Here is a 9,290-nt window from a genome sequence, read left to right on the forward strand (position 1 = left end):
GATTGAATTGTTTCTATTCAGGGCTCTTCCAAAAACGTAGCAAGAAATGGGCTCTGTCTTTGAGGGTCTGGGATGCAACAGTCTAAAATGTATCACAAAGAGGCACACAAGATTGCCTAAGCTAAGGGTTCCAAGAGTAGCTTTGGCCAATCATGCTGCAGAAGGCAGGAGAAATCAGAGAAAGCCTCTCAGAACAGGAGATTCTTGTCTTAATCATCAAAGGATGTAGAGACGAGAAGGAAGAGGGTGTCCTTGGGCTAGAGAATGATAGGAAATGGGAGGAGGCTGAAATACCTCTGTGATGACTAGGAATATTCTGGTTCTTTGTTGGTGTGTAACAAACTACCTCAAAGCTAAGTGGTTTAAAACAAAAATTTTATCTTGCTCACAATTTTTATTTTGGAGTCATTCAGGAAGGGCTCAGCTGGGTGGCTTATCTCTGCTCTGCATGGCACTAGGGTCCATTTCCAATGTGGCTTCTTCAGTCATATTTTTGGTGTTTGGAGTCTGTGGCCTGCCCCTCTCTCTCTCTCTCCCTTTCTCTCTCTCTCTCTCTCTCTCTTTCTCTCCCCCTTCCTCACTCCCTATTATCTGCCCCACATCTAGGGCTTCTCCACAGTGTGGCAACCTCTGGGTAGTAGGATTTCTTACAAGGCAGCTTAGGGTTTTAAGAGATCGTTCCCAGAGACACAGGCAGAAGTTGCAAGTTTCCTGTGACTTAGCCTCGGAAGACCCAAACATCATGTCTACCACATTCTGATGTTTAAGCAGGTCTTGAAGGCTGGCCTATATTCAAGGGAATGGGAATTAGACTCCATCTCTCAATTGGAAATATAGCAAAAAAAAAAAAAAAAAAAGTGTTGCCAACTTTTAGCTATCTACCAGAGGGCACAATTAATAAAGCAGATGGTTTAAGTGAGTGGTCAGAGCCACAGCAGGACAATCATCAGAGTGAGAGGTGGAGGATGAGTGCCAAGGGCTTTGAAGGTCAAGTTGAGAGATTTGAACACTTAAAGAATAATACTTTCTTCTCCTGTCATAGTCTCTCTTATGAAACTGCACTCAGCTGATGAAAGAGAACACATGATCTCCTTGAGTTCTCAGGACCTGGAGTAGGGAGATAAAGGAGACTGAAATTTCCCCTCTGAATCTCTCTAACAGGAGACTTTCTAGACAAGGCATATTTGGTTGTGAAGAACAGAAACTCATTCAAGCCAGTTCAAGAAAAGCAAGCACCAATTTAAAAGCACTGCAGGCAAGCATAAGAGCATTCCAGGACAAGAGATAGGGGTGCTGGGCCACAGGAATTCTGACAAGTCTGATACTGCAAACCCCAGAGCCAGGGTTACCCTTCTGTTCCTGACAGGGGCCTGAGGTCTCTCATCTCTTTGCCAAGCTTTGATCTCTTGCTTGTCTTCATGGGCAAGCTTTCTCCACTAACTGATTCATCCGAGTGCACATGACTGAAAATGGCTGCCCCAGGCCTGGGTGGCCTTTGATTCCTCCAGGACCAATATGCCTTTGATTCCAAGCACCCAACAGTATCTGATTACAGGTTGTGTGTCTCTTGATTTGAATTCTGGAGATAAGGCATCTAGTTGGATTAGACCAGTCCACAGATTGGTTCCCCTTGAGAGAAATGTCCACTTTTGCTTCAGTCAATGTTGGCTATAGAGCAGGCTTAGATGTTTAAAGACAAGTAACATGAAAACATCATTGCCTGGCTCCCCTTTCTGTGTCAGTGGGAGAGCATAGGTAGGAAGCGATTCGAGAGAAAGGTCTAAGACAGCTAAGTGACAAGAAAGAAGGACCAGGTGGAAAACATGCCTGGGGCTGGGATAAGGACAGGACAGGCTGTTCTCCAAGACATTCTTTATTCACGTTCCAAACCCTATCCCTGATGGAGTCAGACCCATTCCCAGTTGAACTTGTCCTGGCAGCCTTGATGTATGAAGCAGTAAAGTAATGGACAGTAATGGATGGCATTAAAGAAGGTGCCTTCTTATCTGGCTCTCAAAGAGGATTTTACAATGGTATTAGGGGGTATTGTCCATCTCTTTCTGCATTATTCTCCAGCATACATATCAATGCTTAGGTCATAAGGGAAACACTGATAGCATAAGTGCTTTAATAATTTTAATGAAAATTATTAAGTTTTACATAACATGATTTATACATAGGCCACCTGCCTGCACAGAGCTCCCATGTAGAGATGGCAGGGATCCCTGCAGCAGGGATAACCCCAGGATTAGGAAGGGAAGGAGGGAAGGAAGGAGGAAAGGAAGGGAGGGAAGGAAGGAAGGAAGGAAGGGGGGAAGGAAGGGAGGGAGGGAGGGAGGGAAGGAAGGAAGGGAAGGTGAGGGAGGGAGGGAGGGAGGGAGGGAGGGAGCGAGGGAGGGAGGGAGGGAGGGAAGGGAAAGGAGGGAGGGAGGAAGGGAGAGAGGGAGGAAAAATAACATGCACCAGGTAAAGAGGCTGGAAACAGGGGTACTTCTGGACAGAAAATAATCAGGGTTTTTTAAGAAATCTTATAATATAAAATCAGTATTTCTTAGCATAAGAAGTATAGAAAAGAAAAGAAAATTAAATGAGAAATCTAGATCCATGCAATGCAAGTGAACTACAAATTTGGCAACGGCTTCATTTGTTTCAAAATTTTAAAGAGAATAATTTGTAAAATTTAGAAATAAACATCCATTTGGCATCTTTAAAAAAGAAAATTATTAAGTTTTCAAAAAATGAGTCATTCCAATGGGAGAAAAGCGTTAATGGCACTGCATGCTGTCATAGAAATATGCAAATCAGTATTTTCCTTTCTCCTAATTAGCAGACATAAATCAGGATAAATTTTAAATTGATGAGAGCTCTTTCAACACAGGAGAAAGATATTGACCTTCTTGTGATAAAGGTAAGTATGAAGTACATTAAAATCACCATTTTTGCAGTAATCAAGTTTACCTCTACAGTAACTTTGGACTATGACACCCCTTCAGAAATGCTGTCTGCTCAAAATTCTCCAAACACAGCACTGAATGGAATTCTGCTGGGATAGAAGAATCATGGCTGGGCAGTCAAAATCAATTTGTTCCTGTGATTGACATCAGGGCCTGTGTGTCAGCCAAGCTCTCTCATACCATCTGTGCTCTGATTATGATCAATAGGTGTTTGCGATATGCCCAGGAAATGTGCTGTTTGATTACTTTTACATGGGAGAAAAGACAAAAATGTCTCCACCTGGAGTCTACTGATGTGGATGTAGAAGCTGGTTGATGAATTATTAGAATACAGAGTTTGCACTGATAAACTTTTGAACTTTCATTGAACTTGTAGATTAAGAATAGGCAGTTTTTCCAAGAGGAAAATTCACCAGACAACCAACAATTTTTCTTTCACATATTTAAGCAAGATGTTCGATCTGGTAAGGAAATAACAGTAATTTATGTCTTTGATAATTGAGAAGGATTATAGTTCTATACACAGAAAAAGCAACCATCACCCAAGCCCTGTGAGTCACAAAGCCATTAAAGTAGAAGCTTCTAACTTAAAAGCAGATGAAACCTCCAGATTTGGAGGGTGGTGTTCTTCAAGAGAGGGTTAAGAGAGGGGAAAGAAATTCCTGTGTACTTGTAAAATTAGGACCCCCTCTCTGCCTCCCTACCAAACAAGTATAATGACAACTTGATAACACACACTAAAAGAAAAGCATGCATACAGAAAACCGTTTCTCTTAGTGCGCATAGCTCCCCTGCATATACCATGCCCACACAAACACAGACCCACACTGATCTTCAGAGGGAGGCAACCCTCCAAATAGTAGCAATGAAGCTGCTTCCTTCAGCCTGCAGGGACCCATCATTCTCAGAACGTCATTTGTCCAGTAATCTGCAGGAACAGCCTGGAGCAGATTAAAGGTTAAGAAGGAAGATTGCTGACCAGCTCTAAACATACGTTGGGTACATCCAACTAACTATAAGAAATTATTTTACTGATAAAATAGTGTCAGCTGAGATCAGTTTTCTGAGAGATGGGTATTTTTCACTTTGCTGCTACGACACTGAACAGCTTGCATTAAAAATACACTCTAGGTTGTGGCTCTTTGGCTTGATTGGTACAATGCACCAAAGATTTCAAATAAATGCTGACCACTCCACAGTTCAATTGCCCTTATTAATGATAAATCCCATGATCTCCCTTTACTTTAAGGCTTTGCTTCCCTATAATTCAATTTGAATCAATCCTGTGATTATTTTTAAGTATGCACCTTGCTAGTGTTCAAAAAATGAGAGGACACGATTGTATTACAATTTGTTAGTACCTTGTGTTTATAGCATCACAGGCGTTATAATGTAAGCCTGGGAAATAGTCAAAAAGAATGAGGAAACATAGTCGCAAAGAGAAGGCTAGAGATGGAGCCAGCTCCACCCAGGGATCCAAAGTAGGCTCTCTTCGTTGCCAGGAATGGACACTTATGCAATTTTTCTCAAGTAGTGGGAATTAGAAGATATTATTATAAGAACCTACAACCTGGTAGAGGAAAGTTATCCTCAACTTGGACAGATCTGGGAACACATTTTTCTCTCCATCTCCCCTGTCTTTCTCTCCTGGCATCTCTACCATGTCTGCATCCATCCTCCTCGCTTTACCAACTTGGCTACTCAAAGTGTCTGTTTCCTCATAACTGTAGTTTGCACATGACTTCTCATGACCTTGACTCTATCTCCTGGTGTTTAGTGTAAGTAATCACTGCTACCTGCTTTATTTAAATTCTAAAATGGAGAGAGAATTTTATTGTCACTACTCACATTTCGTATGACCACATTCTGGGTTGCTGGGCGGCCACAAGGTCAACTGGACAAAACCTCTATGGTCAAAAGGAACAAGTCAAGGGGTATAATAAAACTATCCCTTCATTAGGGGAGTAGTCCAATTTGTAAAGGGCAGAGTAAGCATTCTGAAGATTGGTCTGCCTGGTCCATAGGCTAATGGGGAAAAGTTCTATGGAGGAGATAACATTTGAAATGACCATAAAAGAGTCCCATGTGTGGTGAGGCAAAGATAAAGTAAAAGTGGATATAATAGCATAGGCAAAACCCAGAAGTAGGAAAGAAAATATTTAAGTATTTTCATTTGGCTAGAGCGCTTCTCAAGCTTTCTGTGCATATGAATCACCTGGGGGTCTTGATAAAATGCAGATTCCTGTTGAATGGGTCTAAAATGTGGCCTGGGATTCTGAAACTCTAAACAAGTTCCCTCGTGATGCTGATGTGCTGGTTCACTCTGAGAAGTACAGCTAGAAGAAAGAGCCTTGAATGCCAAGCTAAGAAAGTGCTACTTACTCTACTTCAGTAAGTAATGAGAAGCTTGAAGGATTTAGGAGTGAAGAATGATATAATCAGAGGACAATTGATTTGGCAGTGCTTTGTGGGATAAATCAGAAGAGAACTGGAAGATCAGCTATTTAGCAATTGTAAAGGTCCAGGAAGAGGTAATAAAGACTAAATCAGAATGATCACAGTGGAGGAGAAAGGAAGGCTATACAAGATCAGCTATACAGCCAATTGAACATGCCCTTCCCGCTGTCCTTACTCCGTCTTGGTTTGGTTGACAAGAGAAGCTGCTTCCTCAGGCATCATCTGGTGACATATTTGTATGTCCTTTCGAGGGTGTCTGCTTTTCATTTCAAATCACATCTAAAGATACATCCTCCCTTTTACCTCTAACCCTTAATTTCATTCTCTCTGCCTAACTGCATTTTCTATTGTGTGCAACTTGCTGCATGATTTAACTATATTATAACGATGTAACTATGTTATTTCAGTATTATTTCATTGTGTACCAGTAACCAAATTCAGTAACTGTATTTGTTCCGCTGAGGAGTTTTGTAGGAAGCATATCTGAAGGGCACCAAGCAATGAAGTGAAGTCTATTACCACCTTATCACTATCAGGAAAATGATCTGTTTGTTTGCAGTTCACTGAAGTACATAGCTCAAGAAATTGAAAGAGAGCTTAGGGAGTGTCTGAGCAAAGTCCAGATATGGAGATGGATGGATTCTTTGAAAACTAGGCTGTGGTTCAAGATCCAAAAAATGGCTATGACACTATGCAGAAGAGAAGTTACCAAATGATGTTATAGGACAGGTTAGAAGAGCTGGGAGAGACAGAACTTATACTATAATTCAGAGTTTCTGTTATAACCCGGCTATCCATCCAGTTACACAGTCCCTACTATACATTTAAAGCCAAGCCAAAGAAGCTTGGTGTTAAATAAAAATCCCAACTGAATTTTTCCTAAGGCTACAGGCTTCATAATACCCTGAGATTATGGATATAAATGAAGAAATCTGGTGCTTGCCTATTGGATTGCTCATGCCATTTCAAGGTCAACCCCTGGATGCTGAACTTTGGTTTTCTAAGGCCCCTGTGCATTAAATAATTTATATACCAAGGAGGACTTTAAATCCAATCCTTTCCTCCTACTAGGATGGGATTTTGTGCACATATATATACTTATAGCTAAAAAATCAAACAGTTGTCACTGATCAAAACAACAACAGAACAACAGTAATTTGCCCTTTGGGGGAAAAAAGAGAGAGAAAGAAAGAATAGAAAAGAAAGAAAAAGAAACTGTCCAGCCCTGGAGACTAGAGCTATTTTGATTGCATAAGAACATAATCAGAGTCAGGAACACAGAGGAGGAAATATTCCCTAAGGAAATCAAGATTAAGATGCACACTTTGGCCTCTTCCTACAAGCACCAACCTCCCAAGCCCACAGGTCATTTTGTTTGACAATGTCACATCGATTTACATTTCACAATGCACTCTTAACTTTAGAATCTTAATGTGCTGGCTGGAATTAGCTGTATCTTTAGAGAAGAGTCTAATCTTGACCATGTTCTCCTTTGTAGAAGCTTTCTAGTTGGTTCGTCATTTTGGTAAATGAGAACCAGGAAGAAATTAAATCAATTTCATAGGGGTGTGTGTGCGTGTGTGTGTGTGTGTGTGTGTGTAAGTGTCCCTGCAGGACAGACACTGGGTAACTGTGCTTTGAAGAGAAGAAACCCTTTCAGGAAAAGGGTACAATGTTCAAAAGGAAATGAGGAAACATGACTTCCTGTGTATTCAGTGATGAATAATAGCTCAAACTTTCAGTCTCCATTTTAAGAAGTAAAGTGTAGTTCAGCCATTAGGAAGCTGTAGAGAAGAAAGAGAAAAGGTTTCAGAGGAGTGCTGGGAACCTGTGTGAATAGGTGGGCAGAGGAAAGCAACCCAGATATTGCCAGGCGCACTTCCATCCTTGGTTTCACTCCACGTTGGAGCTTAGGATTTTGGATGTATTTCCTTCCAAGTGCCCTGATGGTGGCGGAGGGCAGGGTGGGGTAGAGCAAGGCATAGTCTGCCATATGGATCATCTGTGCTGTCTCCAGGCTTTCCCAGAGAAGCAGTCCCGAGGGAAATACCCCAGTGTCCTAAGCCCTGCTTCCTCCTTCCTTATGTGCCACCTCTTTTCCTAGTCCCACTACTTCAGAAGTAAATAACCATCTTCATTGTAAGTAACCGTCTTCCCTAGAGAGTGAAGTGACTAGTCCATGGTCATGCAGCTATTAAGAACCTGTGACAGAAGGAAATCCAGCCTCTTCAGCTCCAGGTCATTGCATGTTCTTTGCTCCTTCCTACCTTGTAAGCAGAGCTTCAGTCTTTGATGTGGGCCCTGCATCCTGGGCCACAGGACAGACTCAGGGTTCAAACCTCCTGTAGGAAGCTGGGCCTCACCTGGCATTCCACATCAAGGGTGCATCCTGCCCGTCTCTGAAGGGTCACCCTCTAGCTCAGTCATTGTGGAACCTACTCCTCACTCCCAACATTACCACAAACACCCACTGCCCCTGCAAGGGACAGGAGGGCTGAGATTTAGGGACCAAAGTATAGATGCAAATTAGAATATTTTTAATGTTATGGGGATGATGGTGAAAACTCCTTGAGGACAAGAGTTACATTTAGTCTGCAAATATGTATTGAAAAGAATCCCTGAAAAAAGTTGCTATTAAAGAATAATGATAAAGATTCATGCATTTGGAGGGGCAGAGTTTGGGGGCGGCATTATGAAAAGCTGTGGAGGTTTTGGAGCAACCTTTACTCAAGAGATGTTGTGAGTTGAGGGAGAGAAGATTTGGAGTTACTGCTCACAATGCACCGGGAGAAGATTCTAAGTTGGAAAGTTTAGGCAGAGAAGTTCCATAGGGTGTGGGAAGGTGGGAGTATGGGGAGAGACAGCATAAGAATGGCTGGGTTGAGGCTGGGTGCGGTGACTCATGCCTGCAATGCCCAGAACTTTAGGAGGCCGGGGCAGGTGGCTTGCTTGAGCTCAGAAGTTCGATACCAGCCTGGGCAATGTGACAAAACCCTGCCTCTACAAAAAAAGTTACTATTAAAGAATAATAATAAAGATTCATGCACTTTAATGGGGGCCAGAGTTTAGGAGTAGCATTATGAAAAGCTGTGGGGGTTTTGGATCAGCCTTTACTCAAAATATTAAAAAAATAAAAAATTAACCAGGTGTGGTGGCATGCAGCTGTGGTCCCAGCTACTTGACAGGCTAGACCGTGTCTTGAAAAAAAGGGAAAAGAATAGCTGGGCTGGACACACTTCACTACAGAGGCAGCTATTCTCTCCAGATGCCAGCATGAGCCAGAACCTGGCTGCCAGACAAGGGAGGTTATTCCCCATCTAGAGACCAAAAGGTCAAATGTAGGAACTCAGTTGGGTACATGTGAAGGATGCTGTGGGCCAGCTGGCTCAGCCTCCATTCCTAACTTCCTCAGGGAACCAGTCTATACTGTAGACATCGGAAAATGAAAAACTTACTTTCCCTTCCTCCTTTGCAGGTAGGGTTCCTGATGGGATTGGGTTCCACCAATCAGATGCACCTGCATGAGACCTCAGCTAAGAGCCCAGGTAAGTGGGATAGGAGGCACAGAACAAGGCCTTTACTTTGCTGGCTCAAATCATGGCAGAATGGTGGGCTCTGCCATGGACAATGGGGGACACAGCTTCCCTCAATCATATCAGAGCATCATTCTGGGAACTGGAATTGTTTCTGAAAGCTCCAACCAGAGTCTGCGTGTTCAGCACTTCCAAAATGTTCATAGGCCAATTAATACCTGCTTATTAATACCCTCCTGTTTCAATAAACTGGAACAATTTCAGTCATCTGAATCAGCATGGGCAGTGGCCAAGATAGCATATCTGACTCCCAACACTTTCATACCCTCCTCTATGGGACAAAATT

The sequence above is a fragment of the Callithrix jacchus genome, chromosome 2, assembly GCF_049354715.1.
Source record: "Callithrix jacchus isolate 240 chromosome 2, calJac240_pri, whole genome shotgun sequence".
NCBI classification, from domain to species: Eukaryota; Metazoa; Chordata; class Mammalia; order Primates; family Cebidae; genus Callithrix; species Callithrix jacchus.